This window comes from Tachysurus vachellii, chromosome 8 (genome assembly GCF_030014155.1).
Source record: "Tachysurus vachellii isolate PV-2020 chromosome 8, HZAU_Pvac_v1, whole genome shotgun sequence".
NCBI lineage: Eukaryota > Metazoa > Chordata > Actinopteri > Siluriformes > Bagridae > Tachysurus > Tachysurus vachellii.
This window is the reverse complement of record NC_083467.1, coordinates 23388138-23408241: the sequence shown is the minus strand read 5'-3', so window position 1 is coordinate 23408241 and position 20104 is coordinate 23388138. Positions and strand designations below refer to the sequence as shown.

Below are 20104 nucleotides of genomic sequence, written 5' to 3'. Positions count from 1 at the left end.
CAGTATTTTGAAAGACATTCTGTCAACTGCTGTTATATTTATTATATATATTTTTTTTTTTTCCAAATCCCAAAATCGCACGTTCAGGATCTATTAAATATTAAAGTGGTGTTCACAGTCAGTGGATCTGTATCCAGTGACACCTTTGGTATGTGTTAGAACAGGAGATTCACAGCATGAAAACACACACAGACAGTCTTCAGCAGAATTTCTCTACTTGCTTGCTATGTGCAAGCTTTCTCTACTTGCTTGCTTGCTTTACAATTATTTTTAATTGCTAACATGCCTTGAACTGAATTCTCAAAACTTTCCACACAGTCAGCAATCTGCTTGTCCAGGCAGCTGTGCCAGTCATCACAGTGAGGCCATATAAAACCAAGAAGAACTGTGACCAATTACCTTCATCAGTCCTTTCTATCTTTTTTGTGTTTCTATTGTAGTATTGCATATATTTGCTTTGATTTGTTTATTTATTAGGAGGTTGTAGGGGGATGGGGTGGCATTTTTGTTTATCTCAGTTTTCTCCTTTTTTATGGCCAGGAAGGGCGTTGGGGAAATGGTTGTTGTATGTTCTTCATTTTTTGTTTATTTAGATGCCTTACTTTCCCTGTCAGATTTGTGCTTTGTTTTTGTTATTTTGACCTTGCCACCAATTATTATTATTATTATTATTATTATTATTATTATTATTATTATTATTATTATTATTATTATTATTATTGTCATATTTTGTCTTTATTTTTCTTGGAGTACTCTTGAAGGTGTACTTCTTGTTCTTGGTGCTGTTACAGGGCTTGGATTAGCGCTCTTTAAAACTTATCTTACTGATCTTTTTTCTGATGTTGTTGCTTCCACATACACTCTTAGACTGTTTAGTCAACCATACTGTTTAGTCAAACTTTGTCGGAACGTTATCTCCTCTTCTCTGCTCTGTTTGATTCTTTTCTTCTATTTCCAATCCAACATTTTTCCACTGAATGCTCCATAACCTTTCAAACTCAGATATGCCAAAATGCACTGGCTTTAACAGTTGAAGCTAGACTCGATAGATAGATGCTACCGTATGTACTGTAGATGTGATTAAGGGTGTCACAAACTATGGTAAAAAATGGATCAGGCAAGCAGCAGCATGATCTGTTGAGAAAACATCTCAGGACTCAGCCCTGACTTTTGGCCATGTGCCTGTGTTTACGTTCTTCGTCACGTGTCCGCCCTGCCTTCGTCTGCTCCTCCCTGTCTTTTTTGTATTTAAGTGAGCCGCGTTGCTGAATGCAGCGCGGAATCATTAGTTTAGCCCCTGTTAAGTGTCGTCATTTGTATTGTTTTAGTTATCATCATTTATTGTCTTTGTCTTCGTTATTTATTAAACCCCTTTCATTCGAAGCTATCCTGCATACGGGTCAGTCTCCTTCCTTCCTGGTTGTGACAAAACATTTGCAGAATACAAATAAACAGTATTACAGTTTACAGTTTACAAGTTTGTAAATAATTAGGACTTATATAAGCAGCTGAGCAGGCTCTCTAGTCAAGGGTGTTGAAAGGACATTTAATATAAAGCATGTCATGTTCCTGTATTGTGATAGTGTCAGTAACAAACAGTAGCAACCAAGCAGAAAGGTTCTTTAGTGTTTTTTCAATGCTAGGTCAATCAGGTCAGTTTATTTGAGAGTTTGAGTTACTTGAGCCCCAACCAGGAAGGTAATTTGATATTATCTTAGCAAGAGGATTCTGTGTCATGTTACACATGCACTCATAACAGTCCTTCAAGGGTTTTATAACATTTGTTTCCCCTAAGTGCTGTGTCCAAAAAGAATAAAAATATATGATTTCCCAAGCAACTTGCCAAAATTTGTGCTTTATTTTTGAAAAACTACTCAGATTGGTCAGATTGCAAGCACATGATTCTACCAGTGAAGACACATATGTAATGTGGGATCTGATGTTATGACAGCTGTACTCATGCTCCACAAACGTGAATTAAAGAAGGCTTTGTCTGAATGTATGTTGTGGTGACATCGGTTTGATTAAAGCTTGGAATCCTGGTGTAAACATACAGCGAGTACAAGAAGGAGAGACATAAAAAAAGATGCACACACAAACATCTTAACATTCTTATAACATTAATCTAACCAAAGAGTAGATTTCCATGTGGACCAGCTGACAGGATCAAAGTATGCACATAGGAAGGAGTAGGTTGAAGCACTCCTGTTATAATATCATAATTGCTCTGTCCTGTTTGGTCACTAAACTGGTTCTTAAAATATTTGTACAACTTTACTTAATTGCCCATATCCTTCCATGGCTGAACATTTCTGAAAAAAAGCCTGTTAAATAAACAACCATGAGCTTATACAAACTCATTCGTGCCTCAGATGTGCAGCATGTGAGACTGTACTGTTTTTATTGTGCAATATACAAGTTAATTCACTACCAACAACCAGAAAAGATTAGAATGCTTGACTGAGCATTCTATTTATGTTCGTTGAAAGTGGCTTAGAAAAGTGCTTTGAATGCTACAGTATGTTGATGAATACATCCTGTTACTGGTTCATTGGGGCAGTTCGAGTGCCTAAGAAAGTGTCACAAGGTGTTGTTAATGATTCCAGTTTCTCGTTTGAAGCTCATGTAAATAATATCACTAGGGTTGCCTTCTTTAATCTCAGAAATATTGCTAAAAGGAAATGTCACTGCATGACGCAGAAACACTATTTTCATATTTTAAAAAGTTTGCTGTAATCAAAAATGACGCAGTTGAAACCAGTTAAGGATCTAATCAGGGCAGCTTGGCAATGCTGGGATTTAAACTTGTCACTATTCCAGCAGTAGCTCAAGAGCCCACTACCTTAAGCTCTGAGCTACTACTGCCAAACAAAACACTGCAAACATTTACATCTTAGCCAGTGATAATATCTTAAATCTAGTCAAATGTTGGGGGGCACGGTGGCTTAGTGGTTAGCACGTTCGTCTCACACCTCCAGGGTTGAGGGTTCGATTCCCGCCTCCACCTTGTGTGTGTGGAGTTTGCATGTTCTCCCCGTGCCTCGGGGGTTTCCTCCGGGTACTCCGGTTTCCTCCCCTGGTCCAAAGACATGCATGGTAGGTTGATTGGCATCTCTGGAAAATTGTCTGTAGTGTGTGTGTGTGTGTGTGCCCTGCGATGGGTTGGCACTCCATCCAGGATGTATCCTGCCATGACGCCTAAGATAGGCACAGGCTCCCCGTGACCCGAGGTAGTTCGGATAAGCGGTAGAAAATGAGTGAGAAAGTAGCCAAATGTTTGCATTATCTTTTATTAAATCATTAAACAAATAGAAGATAATTAGGCCTACTTTTAGGTACATTTTACAATTTTGGCCTGCATCTGGCTTGCTCTTTTGTGTTAAATACAAATTTAAATTTTACATTTAATTTTTTTACATTTTACATAAGCTTTAAATTATTATTCTATTGGTAGATTATTTTTATTTTATTCCTGTTTAAACTTAGCAAAATAATCAGCCAATATAATAAAAAAAATTATAAAATGTGTCTAGAAAAAGGATGAATCATCTTGATATAATCATTTAACAGTAAATACTAGTAGATCATTTTGACTATATTAAAAACAAATAATTTGCTACAGTATTTTTTTTTTTTTTTTTTTTTTTTTTTTTACAGATTATAGTGTGCGCTTGACCCATAGCAAGCAAGAGTAATCTGTGCTTAACTGCATGCAGCTTCTCCCAGCCTTCATTCAAGTCAAGTCAAGTCCACACAAGTCAAGTCATGTCAAGAATCTTTTATTGGCATTTCAACCATATATAGCTAACGTAGAACCCACTGAAATGAAACAACTTTTCTCCAAGGTCACAAAAACAAACACAGAGCTACAAAATTTCTAGCCACATAAAGTGCAACAAGCAACCTGGTGCAACAGTGTGAGACAAAAAGCAGACAATACAAAACACTACAAGACAAATACACCAGTGTGCATACTATATATTATAAAGTACGTTGTGCAAAACTAATAGATAACTTTAAAAGTACATAACTTTGAACTTTGGATTTTTTCAGATAAGTGTAGTAGTTTTACATATTACACAACATCCCACACACATACGCTGCCTTTCTTTGAAATCATATGACTTCAGATGAGTAAAGAAAAACGAGCAGGCTTCCTTAAGTTGAAGGAAAAGAAACTAGATTAGAGTCTAATTTTAAAAAATTTTACAATTAGATTCTAATTTTAACATACTATTTTTGATTATTTCCAACCCAATGAATTAGCACTTTTAACCTGGCAATACCATGAACACCTTTTTTTAACATTATATCATTAAATATTAGTGTTCATAATTTTATGATACCATGAAAAATTGTATGTTAAAACTTGTAACATTCTCTGATAATGCTATCTTTATCCTGAAACATTCACAGGACAGCCATAGCCTGGGACACTTTCTACAAAACAACAACTTGAGTAGAAAGCCATTAATGAAACACAAGAACAAACGTGGTTCTCTAGAACATCATCCTGTGTTGCATGATGTTGGAAGCATCATTGTGTGGAGATGAGTTTCACCAGCAGGGACTGGGAAACCGGTTAGGGTTCCAGTCCAAAAGGCACTTGAAAATGGTCCAGATGTTCAATTTCTAATAGGATAACAATCCTAAACATACAGACAATGCTACACAATTCTTGATTCAAAACAATGAACATAAATATCTGATAATTGGCCAAAGCAAAGTTCAGACCTCAATTCAACTGAGAATCTGAACTGTTGTATCACAAGCTTGTTCAAGGATGTAAATAATAATAATAATAATAATAATAATAATAATAATAATAATAATAATAATAATAAGAAGAAGAAGAAGAAGAAGAAGAAGAAGAAGAAGAAGAAGAAGAAGAAGAGGGGGCACGGTGGCTTAGTGGTTAGCACGTTCGCCTCACACCTCCAGGATTGGGGTTCGATTCCCGCCTCCACCTTTGTGTGTGGAGTTTGCATGTTCTCCCCGTGCCTCAGGGGTTTCCTCCGGGTACTCCGGTTTCCTCCCCCGGTCCAAAGACATGCATGGTAGGTTGATTGGCATCTCTGGAAAATTGTCCCAAGTGAATGAGTGTGTGTGTGTGCCCTGTGATGGGTTGGCACTCCGTCCAGGGTGTATCCTGCCTTGATGCCCGATGACACCTGAGATAGGCACAGGCTCCCCGTGACCCGAGGTAGTTCGGATAAGTGGTAGAAGATGAATGAATGAAGAAGAAGAAGAATAGCAAAACAATTAATGGCTCATAATTATTTATTTTAATTTGGGCATGTATGTGTGCTTTATATATTATATTTCACAAATCAATAAAAAATCATTTTCTTCCTGTTTCTTCCTGAGGAGTATTTTTTCACATTTTTCCAGGAAGCTTCTTCTCTAGAAAAAAAAATAGAAAAATAGGGGAAAAGGGATAGATGTTAGAGATATATAGTATTTAATTTTAAAGTAATATTTTTAATAATTTTAAACTTCAAATGTATGTATTCATATTTTTTCTTCTTATTATTATTAGATATATATTTATTTCTTTTTTCTCTTCTGTTTCTATTCTTCTGTAAGCTGCTTTGAGACAATGTGAATTGTTAACTTCACTTGAAGTTTCACTTGAAGTTTTTGCCATTGTTCATGGTCTTAAAAAAAGTCAGCTGTTTTCAACTTTTGTTTAGTCTATGGAATGCTCAAGCTGTCTTTATGTGATAATCTCTTTGATTATATCCTGACTCTTAATCTCCTGAGTCATCGGAAACTACATAGTTTTGATCATCCAGGAAGATTTAGAACAGTCAAAATATGTCATATCACATCATCACAGCAAGAACTCGGCCCAAACCCTCTTCCATTCCCCAAGTGAGGGACATGAGTACATAGAGTACACTGAGTACACTGATGGCAGGTCTACCTATGAACGCAAGATGTCCTCTGCAAATGATCCAAAATGCAGCTGCCCGGCTTGTTTTCAACATGCCAAAGTTCTCGCCATACCACCCCGCTGCTGCGATCCCTCCACTGCTTCTGGTAGCTGCACGCATCAGATTCAAAACACTGATGCTGGCCTACAAAAAGCCAAAAATGGACCAGCTCCCTCTCAAAACCCTCATCACTCCTCGCACTGCACCCCGCACCCTCCGATCTACCAGCACTGCTCGACTGGTTCCACCATCTCTCAGGGTAAGAGGCAAGTATACTACAAGACTCTTCTCTGTTCTGGCACCAAGGTGGTGGAATGAACGTCCCCTAGAGGTCCGGACAGCTGAGTCACTGGCTATTTTCAAGTGGCGGTTGAAGACCTACTTATTCAGGAAACACTTTAACTAGGACTTCTTTCCCTATCTTTTGCATTTAAAAAAAAAACAAAAAACAAAAAAAAACTTTGACACTTTTTCATTGTAACTTTGAACAAATGTTTTAAACTCATGGTATCTTAAGTATATAACCTAGTGAGCCAGCATTAATGTATTCAATGTTAGAGATTTAAGCACTTATGTACGTCACTCTGGATAAGGGCGTCTGCCAAATGCTGTAAATGTAAATGTAAATGTAGAGTATCATAGACAGCTGAGTTTGTTGGCATCAGCTCCATTCATTTTCTTAAGGGCCTGTAGCAAATAAGTTACTAAAGCCTCCCTGTTAGCGAAAACAAGTCTGTCTATTTTTCTCTGACGTCTCTTTGACAAGATATTTTCCACTCACAGAACATGATGGACTGGTTTATAAGTCACGGAACATTTTTCAGTAGTGTCTAAAAGCATGAGCAGCCCTAAACGATTTCTATCTCATTAAAATATTCAGTAGTCACCTGTCACCTGTTAGAACTCTGAATGAATTTCAGAGCTGTTCCCTATTTTGATGTGTCGATAGAGTGAACCTGCTGCAGCACCCTTATGGTTCACAACCTCACAGATGTACAGACCATTGTGATCAGGAGTCGATGTTAAGAAATATAGAAAATCCCTTTCTGCTTTGACTCCTTCCGGAAGTCCAGACCAATCCTTTCTATTTAGAAAAAGTAAGGCATGTTGTTATACCGTGTTACAGGTGATGTCAGTTCAAAGCTGCATGTGTATTTTGTTTGCTTTCTAAACTTTTTTTTAATTATTATTAATAAAGCTACTGTTACCTGATTACTAACTGTTACTCACAGTGAGTGTAGCTTAACGACAAGCTAGCTGGCTAACATTAGCAATAACTCTACTGTTGATGATTATCCTATTAAAATATTGATTAGTATGGTCAGTGTTAAAGATTTAGCCAAGTACTATGTTTGTATACTAACTAATCTAATCTAAAAATCATGTAAAAGTAAGTAAGTAAAAGTCTTTACACTTTACATGTGTTTTCACTTATGTTTCCCACAAACATTGAAATCACAGCAGACTTTCATGTTATTCACACGGTTTTTATTCCTGTCACATGCATGACCACACACTTCCTGAAAGCTTTCCTTCTTTTCTTGTCATATGCTGACTCATGTCAATCCCTCGCCCTTCCTTTCTAGCTATCTATCTGTCTGTCTGTCTGTCTGTCTGTCTGTCTAATTTTTTTCTAATATAGTTTATAGTTAATATGAAACTAAAGCCCTTTACCTGCTCCAGCTGTATTTTGGGTTTTCCATCTCAGGTTCTGTTATACATTGATACACATCATGTTGAAAGATGCCGTCATTCTCAACAGGAACCACTCGGACAAGTTGAGAGGAACCTGTGAGGAAAAGCCACAGAGACAGACAGCACGCATGTATTGTGTCAGCAAACATCCTTGGAATTTTAAGTAAATTTTGAGTTGCTGATCTCAATGTTCTTCTCGTCCTTTCTTCAGTTAACAAATCTGATAAGTAAGATGGTGCAAGGCCATGCAGAGATTTATATACTAGTAAAAGTAACTTAAAATCAATCCTGTACTGTACAGGAAGCCAATGCAGGGAGACCAGGGACGGAGTGATGTGTTCATGTTTTTTAATATTCATTAATAATCTTGCAGCAGCATTTTGAACCTTCTGCAGCTGTAAGATAGAGGCTTGACTAATTCCTTTATATAACGAATTACAGTAATCCAGTCTTGATGATATGAGAGCATGAATTGCAATTTCGAGACTCTTAAATGTCAGACAAGATTTCATCTTGGCCAGATTTCTCAGATGAAAAAAACTAGACTTTACAACATGATTTATCTGTGTGTTCAGCTTCAGAGAGCTATCAATAAATACACCCAAGTTTTTAACAAATCTTTAACGTTTATTGACAGTGGGCCAAGATTAAACTCTGCTGCGCCCTTTGCTCCTCTAGGGCCGAACACTACAACCTCCGTCTTGTTTTTGTAGTGTATAGTACAAGAAATAGTGTAAAGTATAAGAAATTAGAAGTCAGATCTAAGTTGGGTTTTTTTCGTACAGGTTGCACAAAGGCCATTTACTGATATATTTCTGTAAAGCTGCTTGGTAAATTTGTTTGAGCTGTAATAGTTTCCCACTATATTTGTCATACACGTGAAACCGGTTCGATCCAAATGCTGGTTTATTAGCAATATCCAAAAACAGGCAAGGGTCAAAACACCTGGCAAACAGCAACAACAAAGGAAATCCAAAAGCAGTAGTCAATAATCCAGGGGTAGGTCAGGGCAGATAGCAAACATTCACAAACACGAAAGACAGGCAGGGTCAAAACGAGGCAATAGACAGAACAGAGAAATATGCTCAGTATGCTCAGTAGATTAACAAAGCATTGTATTAACCATGAGCTTGCCTGATGTTTTGAATATGTTTGCTTGTGTCTCATTAGAAAGTCACTTTTACAAAAGACTTTCATCTGAGCCCTCCATTACCTTACACACTGGATTATAGAGTTATACTTTTTACTACTATATACTCTTACTACTACTATACTACTTATGCAACCACACCAAGGACAAATTGTTTAATGAAGTTAAATTAATCCAAAATGTTGTTACAGTTATGAGGCCCAACTATAACTATAAACCATCATGTAATCCAATTTCACTTCTAATCAAGGACCCAGAGCCTTAACCACTTGAGCCACCACTACCCTCTATGGGCTGTAATGTAATCTATAATGTATGTATTATATGGGTATGAGCCACCTGACTGCTAAAGGGTCCCTGTTTCCATCATCACTGTCCATGTGCCTTGTCTTGTTTGAGTTTACTGGTGATTTCCGTTTTCCTATTTTAAAGTTGTAAATGAGTGTGTGATTGTGTGTGTGTGTGTGTGTGTGTGTGTGTGTGACTAAATGACTGAGTGCCTTTAAAATTTAATAACTACAATATTTAAATCATCATTGTTGAAATCATCATTTTGCTAAACTAACTACAACATCAACAATAATTAATTAGCCTGAAAGCATTTTGTCAAAGTTAACAGCAATTGGCAGTTAATATTTATCTGATGTTTTTGAGATCCTCTTTTTTATTTAAATAGGTTTGCTCTGTGTTGTTGTTATGGAATTTGGTAAAGCATCATGCCAATCTTTCTGGTGCCTTGTATGCTCATGATGTTTTTTCTGCTTTATCTTGATCATGGATCAGGGAAGTTTTCCCAGGATGCAAGTTTTAATATAAGCCAGCAAAGGGCACATGCAACACACACACACATGCACACACGCACACACACACACACACACACACACTCTTCCATCTGGCTCCACTTATGATTAAACTCTGACAAGTCTGACATGAACTGAGTCAGCACTCTGTTGATGTGTAGAATTTTATTGGTTGACAAAACTTTCAGAATTCAAAACCTGTGCCAAAAAAATTATGTGGACCAGATGATCCGCTATGGTGAATCTGAACAGGGAACGACAATTTGTACAAAGACCTGCTGCATAAAACTAATGCTAACAATCATGTTTTGTCTTTAGTGTTAGTGTAATGTTCTTTAAAATCCTGCATCACGTGTGTTGATACAAAAAAGAGCAAACATCTGATAAACTAGCAGGGCCAGTGTAAGCATCTAAATCTGATATGACAAACAAAGCACTGCAAACATTCTTGTACTTGTATGAGTTTTAAATGGACAAACACATGGACAATCACTTAAAATCATAAAACTACATTAATTCCATACATATTAAAAAATTAATCCTGGCAACATGTGCTGCATTTACTGCCATTTATGCACACTTCTGTTAAGTTATTTATTCTTCTTTTATAATTCGACATGGAACAATTTTTTAAAAAGCATATTAGTTGCAAGCGGTCAGACTTACCCTGAGTCATGTCAAAGAGGGAAAAAAATAAAAACAATGTCTGGCAGAGCTGCATACTAGATCTTAGCAGTTTCATCCTCTGGGCTGTAAGTGTTTTAGTGTTTGGTGTTTGGTGTGTGTGTGTGTCAGTGTGTGTATGGGCTGGTTTTTACTCTGCACCTCCCTCTAAACTATCTTGCTCTATCTGTCTTTAATGACAATTGCTTAGCTACATAGTTGTTTGTTGTTTCTTTTATACCTGGGTTATTTTTCTATCACATGTATTTTATAAAAAGCAATTACAAAGAAATACAAACAATAAAAAGCAAGTAACAAGTAATTGTAGAATGGAGTGTTGATCCATGGTATAATCATATAGTTAACTGGGATTTAAAACCTTTTAGAATGGCAGTCCAATCTGGCAACAACGTAAGAAGTAGGCATATTGAAGTAACTACATTACAATATGTTTAATAACTCAACATTCGAACAATAACTGCATCGGGTGCGATGAATTAACAATTTGTGAATATGAGCAATATCTTAAATCTGTGGAGCATTGGTGGAAGAGAAGATATATCTTACTTTGAGGTATAATTTTTGAAAGGATTATCAGTAGATACAAACATTTGTAGATTGATAATCACTGCCTTTATGTCATAGTGTCATAGAATCATACAAAATAAAAAAAAAGATTGTGTTAATTTGCATCTTTGAAGTGAATCTTGATGCAGCTCATTTCACACACCAACACAGTCACCACATACATTCCAGCTCAGCAACAACCTTAACTTTCACTTCCACAGTCGACAGCCTTGAGCTTTGAGAGTCGTTTCAGCAGTTTTCACATTTACATTTACATTTACATTTAAGGCATTAGGCAGGTGCCCTTTATCCAGAGTGACTTACAAAAATGCTACGGAGTCTCTTTTAATGTCTACATCAATACTGGTTACTTGGCCACATACTAAGAATACCATCAATCCAAATACCGTGTGAAAGGTCATACAGCAAGAACAGCGCACAGACTTTTTTGTTAGTTTTTTTTTGTTTTTGTGTTAGTTTAAGCATTTCAAGAAGAGATTATTATCATATAGTTTTTTTTACATATCATTTAAAGACAGACATTGCCAAAACAGAGAAAAGTCTCCGTAGATCATTTACAATGATGAATGTTTGATTAGCACTCTTTTTTAAACAGCTTTGTTTCAATCCACTGTTGCGAAATATATGCTCAGTTCCTGTGTGCTTGTGACATTACCAAGCTTTCCTAGTGCTATATTTTTGTTATTTATATTTTTATTTTTACTTTGACCTAAGATAGCCTAAGTGGATGTGTTTATACCTGTTTGATCTGTTATACCTGTTTGCCCCTGCTCTCTCGCCTGTATTTTTGGATTATTCGCCCTTTTCTTTTGCAGCTGTTCCTAATTTTACAAACTAATTCCTACTGTATTGTTTTGACTATTCCAATTTTTGTGACTCGCCCTGCACTGGCATCTAATCTCCAAGAATCTGCCTCGTGAAATTAAGTCAAGCCCATTCAAGAAGCTTTTATTTTCATTTCAACCATATACGTATAGCTGTTGCAGTACACAGTGAAATGAGAAAACGTTTCTCCAGGACCATGGTGCTACATAAAACAAAGACAGAGTTAAGGATTTAGTAAGTTAGTCCTAGATACATAAAGTGCATCTGTGCAACCTGGTGCAAACAGTGCAGGACAAGACAAACAAGACAGACAAGACAGTGCAGACAAAACACAGTGCAAACAAAAAATTACAATACACAAAAGACAATAAACAGTGTAAATACTGTAGGTTCAAACAATATTACATGTGCAGAAATACTGGAATGAACACAGTGTCATAGCATCATAGCAGCAGGTCCCTGAGATAATGTGAAGTATTGTGCAAAACAGCAAATTAACTGAAATGTGAGACAGCATGTGCAAAAAGTGTGCAAAAACAGCATGTAAACAAATTGATGGATATATATTGGAATGTGTGTATTTGGTGTAGATCTGTGACATGTGTTAATAGCATTTACAAATCTCTAGTTAGCCACAGGTTTTTTATACTTGTTATTCTGATAATTAAATTAATAAGAAACTATTTGGTGTTATTATAAGATCATGTGAATGTAAACTGATTTGAAGGTTTGACTGTCAGCCAAGTAACTGCCTCTAAGACTTTAAACTAACTGGTAATTTAATACTTATCTAAGCACACAAGCCAATGTGACAGTAGCTTGCATTCTAACATTACAGAATCACAGTAATATGTTTGCTAACCTAACAAAGCAGACATCACTAACGAGTTTGGAAACATGGAGGGCGCTGACTTCCATTTGAAAGGTAAATGTTGCCGGGAGTATGACAAAACAGGAATTATTAGAAGTGTGCAGGCTGAATAAACAATGAAAATTTAATACAAAAAAGGAATGTCAAGAATTTAGATTTACTTCAGACTTGTTTCATGTGCTGCATGAGAGTTATGCTGACAGTCTGAAAAAAGATAGATTTGACATTCACACTTCACATTGATGTTTAATGGCTCATTTAAATGTACGTAGACACTCAGGCCTTTAAGAATCAGTATCCTACTTAGGGGGTTATGTACCAAAATCATACAAGTTGTAGATCCAGGTCTGAAGTTTGTTGCTATTATTTTTCTAAGTGATCAGATTTATGGTAAATCTCTCTCTTTTTTTACTTACCCATTCAAAACTTTGGAGATTTATAACTCAGCAAGCTTTCAAGCAACTTACACCAATCTTGGCCAGCTCCTTTGCGCTGTTACCCTGGATGAAGTTATGTTGTACATCACACAGATGCAGGGCTCTCAAGTTTTGAAGACAGGCAAGAGTGACATCTCCAACCCCCAAAAATAAAAAAAGAAAAGAAAACTGTTTCACCAGGATCAATGACCACATTTTAACCAAATGCAAAGTATAATAAATTTCCATTTATTAATGGAATAATTGTGTGTGTGTGTCTGTGTGTGTGTGTTTGTGTGTGTGTTTGTGTGTGTGTGTTTTGTGTGTGTGTGTGTGTGTGTGTGTGTGTGTGTGTGTGTGAGAGAGAGAGAGATTATGACTGGTGGTGTTTATTGTGAGTGTTTGTTGCCTTTTTGGACTCCTTTATCATTTGTAATGTTGCTCCCATTTAAAACAGTTTGGCTCAAGCCCAGACATTTTTAGCGTCATGATAGAGGACAATGTCCCGTCCAGAGACAAGCTGTTTTGTGTTGAGATTTTGTTCAAACCGACCATCGAAAATACAGTCTCTAATGAATATGGGTTTTTTTTATTGGTTGTTGCGATAAATCTTACCCAGATAGTGCTATTTTCTGATTGGCTATTGTGTAGCCTCTTTTTTTGATTGGCTGATAAGCATCAGGCTCGACTAAGAACTGAAACGCGCTTGATTCCTGCCCGGTTCCATAGAGACAGCGGTGCGGACTGATACATTTTGGGCGCTGCAGCATATTAAATATATGATAAATAGTCAGTTTTTCTGCATGACAAATACTGAGTGGCGGGAGATCGTGACAAAAGACCGACATTAGTGACTGTCACTCTCAATGCGTGATACTTGACAGCCCTGGAGATGTTTATTTTCAAAATAAATGGTGATCTGAAACCCACATCTGCTCTGAGATGTTCATAAGGTTATTCCAACAGAGATAAAAAGGTTTCACAATAAAAACACACAGTATTCTGACTAATCTTCTCAAACACCTAACTGATTTCTTTATATTTACACATATTGTAAATACTAGACTTTTTATTCCACCCAACAATGGAACCGGTACTGGTAAAAACGGTTAAACAAATTGTGTGGATTTAACCTGAATATTACTGTTTAGCAAGTCTAGCTAGTCTAGCTACTGTATAGCTATAGGTTAATGTAAAACTAGTGGCCTCTTGAAATATTTAATCTGAGATACACTCAACAGTCGAAGTGGGTGTGTTTATACCTGTTTGATCTGCTATATCGACACATTTCCTGACATTTTTGGATTGTTCACCTTTTTCTTTTGCAGCTGTTCCTAATTTTACAAACTAGTTACTATTATTTTCACTATTCAAATTTTTGTGACACCCTGAACTTGCATCTAATCTCCAAGCATCTGCCTCGTGACATCACGTGTTAATAGCATTCACAAATCTCTAGTAAAAAACATTCGAACTTAGAAATCAGCAACCATGCTGCAAGCGACTCAACTCACTTTTTTGCGTTTTACTCCTGTTTGAGTTTAACATCAACATTAACTGTGTTTCTGAGCTGCTGCCCCATGCATATTTTAGTAATAGTAATAGTTCCTAATAAAAAGACCAGTGAATATGCTACAGGAGAGTAAAAATGAGTGAATTAAATATAGAGAAGAAAGACAGGAAGAGGGGGAGTGAGAGAAAGAGAAAGAAAGAGACAGAGTGAGAGCTTTGTTGGTTCTTTAGAGCTAAAATTACACGATAGCCTTTTACACAGAATCAGATTCTGCAGTTTACCTGCTTTAGGTAATCTAGGTAAACCTCTCTTTTAATTGCACACAATGAACAGAAACTTTCTATACATAATGTCAGCATTTAATGGCTTAATCGTGGCTTTCATCTTCTTTGTCACTGTAGACGCACAAGGTAAGTCAGATTCTTGATATTCAGTAGGTCAAACAGTGTATTCAATTCAATTTTATTTGAATAGCGCTTTTTACAATAGACAATTTTCAAATTCAAAATGAAAATTATTTATTCAATTCAATTCAAGTTTTCAATTCAATTCAAGTTTATTTGTATAGCGCTTTTTACAATGGACATTGTCACAAAGCAGCTTTACAGAACATAAACATAGAACAAAAGATAAACATAAGGAGAAGTATAAAGAATTAATATAATAAAAATTCAAGATATATACAGTTTACAGTGTGTATGTATGTATGTGTATTTGTCCCCAATGAGCAAGTCTGAGGAGGCTCAGGCAACAGTGGCAAGGAAAAACTCCCTTAGATTGGTAAAGGAAGAAACCTTGAGAGGAACCAGACTCAAGGGGAACCCATCCTCATATGGGTGACACTAGATGGTGTGGTTACAAATATACAAGTATCACAGAGTCCAACTGGAGCCGGTAGATCTGTAGATGTCTCAGGGTTCTCACAGAGTCAGCCTTGTCTCAGTGGAGGTCCAAAAATTTCATCGCACGGAAGACGATCATAGCATGGGTGTCTCAGCATGGGTAGAAAAAGAGAAGAGAAGAGCAGTGCATAGGGATTAACATATCTGCTGTTCATAAGAATGTGCAAGTCTAGCGTAATAGTGCACAATATTATGGGATGTATTATGTGTACGCCTGACTAAAGAGATGAGTTTTTAATCTACATTTAAACTGTGAAAGTGTGTCTGAGCCCCGAACACTATCAGGAAGACTATTCCAAATTTTGGGAGCTAAATAAGAGAATGCTCTTCCGCCTTTAGTAGACTTAGATATTCTGGGGACTACCAGGAGTCCTGAGTTTTGTGATCTCAGAGAGCGTGAAGGATTGTAACGTGTTAGAAGACTAGTTAGATACATGGGAGCTAAGCCATTAAGAGCCTTGTACGTAAGTAGCAGCAGTTTGTAATCAATTCTAAACTTAACAGGTAGCCAGTGTAGAGATGATAAAATTGGGGTTATATGGTCATACTTTCTTGTCCTAGTGAGAACTCTGGCCGCTGCATTTTGGACTAACTGTAGCCTATTTATTAAAGATGCAGGACAACCACCTAGTAATGCATTACAATAGTCCAGTCTAGAGGTCATGAAAGCGTGAACTAGCTTCTCAGTATCAGATACAGACAGGATGTTTCTCAGCTTGGCAATATTTCTGAGGTGGAAGAAGGCTGTTTTTGTGGTTTGGGCGACGTGATTTTCAAAAGACAAGTTACTGTCTAATATAACACCCAGGTCTTTCACTGTCGAGCTACTAGTAACAGTACATCCCTCTAATTGGAAATTAAGTTGTGAGAGTTTCTGTGTACTAGTTTTTGGGCCTATAAGTAGTGTTTCTGTCTTATCAGAGTTTAACAACAGAAAGTTACAGCTCATCCAGTCTTTTATCTCTCTAAGGCATTGAGTTAATTTCGACAATTTAGTTATTTCATCTGGTTTTGAGGAGATGTATAACTGTGTGTCGTCGGCATAGCAATGGAAGCTAATCCCATGTCTTCTAATAATGTTCCCTAATGGAAGCATGTATATCGAGAAGAGCAGAGGTCCTAGAACTGATCCTTGAGGGACCCCATAATTAACTGGTAATAAGCTGGAGGATTAACCATTTAATTCTACAAAATGGTATCGATCAGACAGGTAGGATCTAAACCAACTTAAAGCCTGTCCATGAATACCTGTGTAATTTTGTAAGCGATCTAGGAGAATGTTGTGATCTATAGTGTCGAATGCAACACTAAGGTCAAGTAGAACTAATAGTGACATACAGTCTTTGTCCGAAGCTAAGAACAAGTCATTTGTAACTTTAACAAGTGCAGTTTCTGTGCTATGATGGGGCCTGAAACCTGACTGAAACTCTTCGAAAAGAGTTTATCCTTAATAACCAAAGCCAGAACTAACATTGGTGAGGAAAAACTCACTGAGACGTTAAGGGTAAGAAACCTTGAGAGGATCCAGCTTAAAATTTGGGTGCCATTGAAGATTGTGATTATAAATCATGTACTTTCTACAACTGTATATGGTCAAGTGGAATTGTGTAGCCAAAAGCTTTGAGCAATTTATAAATCAGGATAATTTCTAAGTTTATTATAGAGTTAACACTAATTCCTTTCTGTCGAAGCTTTAAAATGTTTAATGATGGAGACCCGAGGACAAACCGACCACCAAAAGAGCCAAGTGTATCATTTGTGACTGTAGTATTATAAGGTCTTTTGTCCATTTTTATACCTCATAATTCTCATAATTGCAGAGCTCAAAATATGTTTGAGGTGCAAATATAACTGTAAGGTCAACTATATTATTATTATTTTTATATCTCTGCTTCCTGCAGATTCTGTTACTTCATGTGTCCCTGAAATCAACTTAAGAAGAACACCTTTTACACAGCCTCCATAGAAAACAAGTTAAACATCTCTTGCCCTGTGACATACTGTAATGAGATTCCTGTTGTTGAATGGATAAAAATTGGTGACATGGACATTTTTATGCACATCAAAGAAACAAATCAGGTAACAATTACAGAAGAACAAACAGGCTTAAAGGAGATAATCTCATATTTGAACTTCAGGAACTTTGTACCAGGTGATATTGGCATTTATAGATGTAAGGTTACTACATCAGGCTTTTCATCAGAAAGCCACAACATTCACGTCACTGTTTCAGGTAAGAAATGGAATCAAATCTCTTTTAATTGTTGTTTAGGGTGATCCTACTTAGAGCAATAAACAATAATGTAAATTACAATAATGTAAGTTTTAAATGTTGCTGAAACTATTTTCCACAGGAAGCGTTCTGGAAACTTCTGTTGAAAGTAAGGGCCTACATTTTTTAACAGTTTTTTTTTGTGGTTGAATAGTTATCAGTCAAGTCTTTTCACTGATATGTGTCTGTGCCTGTGTCTTTAACTGTATCTGAATTTGTGTCTGTGTGAATCTGTAGTCAGATTCTTGATATTCAGTAGGTCAAACAGTGTATTCAATTCAATTTTATTTGAATAGCGCTTTTTACAATAGACAATTTTCAAATTCAAAATGAAAATTATTTATCCTTAATAACCAAAGCAAAAACTAACATTGGTGAGGAAAAACTCACTGAGACGTTAAGGGTAAGAAACCTTCAGAGGATCCAGCCTAAAATTTGGGTGCCATTGATGATGGAGACCTGAGCACAAACCGACCACCAAAAGAGCCAAGTGTATCACACTTGCGACTGTAGTATTATAAGGCCTTTTGTCCATTTTTACACCTCATAATTCTCATAATTGCAGAACTCAAAATATATTTGAGGTGCAAATATAACTGTAAGGTCAATTATATTATTATATATATATATATTTTTTTTTTATATATCTGCTTCCTGTAGATTCTGTTACTTCATGTGTCCCTGAAATCAAACTTAAGAACAACACCTTTTACAAAACCTCCATCGAACACCAGTTAAACATCTCTTGCCCTGTGGCATACTGTAATGAGATTCCTGTTGTCAAATGGATAAAAATTTATGACACAAATGATTTTATACACATCAATGAAACAAATCAGGTAACAATTACAAAGGAACAAACAGGCTTGAAACAGATAATCTCATATTTGAGCTTCAGGAACTTTGTACCAGATGATATTGGCATTTATAGATGTAAGGTTACTACATCAGGGTTTTAAATAGAAAGCCACAACATTCACGTCACTGTTTCAGGTAAGGAATGGAATCAGATCTCTTTTTATTGTTGTTTAGGGTGATCCTACTTAGAGCAATAAACAATAATGTAAATTACAATAATGTAAGTTTTAAATGTTGCTGAAACTATTTTCCACAGGAAGCGTTCTGGAAACTTTTTTTAAAAGTAAGGGCCTACATTTTTTAACAGTTTTCTATTTGTGTCTGTATCTGTATGTCTCAAATCGGCTCAACTTATGCTTTATTGTCATTTTTCCTAATACACAGTATAAAAAAGAAGGAAATGCCATTACTACAGGCCAAGGTGCTTAAGTAATGCATAATTTGTATTAGTGTCTGTATCAGCATTTGTGTCTGTATCTAACGTACCCCAACCACAAGAAAGTAAATCTCACTTGCTTGCTCGCTTTTTTTTTTTTTTTAATTTCCTGTGGATTTAGCATGAACCAAGTTCCTAGTGAGACCCCCCGCCACACACACACACGGCATGCGTCCTTTATATAAATTTAGAACACATTATCTGTTCTACTTAAATGAATAATTAAGCTTTACAAGGAATCATTTTATAAGAAAATTAACCGAATTTATCTCTCTTGTTAATAAACATAACTTTTTACATCTTAAACCTATACAGACACCTACACAATCGTAACCACATTAGTCCTCGTTCTCACGACAGCGATGCTGATCTGCTATCTCACCAAATGCCGACGTGGGTGTGAGTAAAATTATACAATTCTGTCATTTTCTGCTGCTCTGATGATGCATTATTACACTACACTAAAACTAAACTAAATTTTAATTCATTTTTCAAATACCTTTTTTAAGGTCCAACCAAAAGCGCCAATCACAAAACTGAAGTAAGTAAATTAAAAATTTGTTCATTTTCATATTCTCTTGTATAACTCCATGTTATAAGTGTTACTTACATATGGTATAACCTTTCTTTCTTTCCCCAGTACACCACTGTGGTATACACTGTGATTCCATTCAGCCCTGATATTTCAACATGTGATGCTTGAAAGCTTCAAAGTCTTGAGAAACGAAGATAATGACACAAGATCATTTAAAATTAGCCACTTTTATCCTTTCTGTTTTATATCATTGTCTATATTTAAAGAAACAATCCAGACCCAAGTTTGTAAACTGTATTACATTTTGGCTGAAATTACATACTTGTGGTTTTTCTGCAAACAACAAGCTAATGCCTTGCCTGTAATTTTGTAAAAACTCTTTCAGGCCATAGTTGATGTCAGAGGATGTGGTCTAACACGTTGAATTATTGCATGAATTAATAAGGGACATGCCATGCCACTGTACAAAGTATACAGGAAGTCTACAGGAAGCTAAAAAGTCTATAGGAAGCCAACAATTTAAGGCATTGACTGTATTGATAGAATTTATAATAAAGAACATTGAATTTTACTGTGCTGTAATTTATACAGTATCTGACAATAATAAAGCTTACTTCTTATTCTTTGTTGGCATGATGGTTACA

The 20104-nt window shown here is 36.2% G+C and overlaps 1 long non-coding RNA gene across 4 annotated transcripts; it reads right to left on the bottom strand.

Annotated features, from left to right (window-relative positions):
• Positions 1–3763: 3763 nt before the first annotated feature.
• LOC132850415 (uncharacterized) lies at positions 3764–10379 on the bottom strand. Of its 4 annotated transcripts, none has more exons than XR_009648977.1 (4): positions 10248–10379; positions 7611–7725; positions 6824–7020; positions 3764–5403 (listed from the first exon to the last, which is right to left on the bottom strand). It is a non-coding gene; the product is annotated as an uncharacterized LOC132850415 (long non-coding RNA). The 4 variants fall into 4 exon arrangements; XR_009648979.1 differs by having other exon boundaries at positions 3764–5398; XR_009648978.1 differs by having other exon boundaries at positions 6831–7020.
• Positions 10380–20104: the final 9725 nt, after the last annotated feature.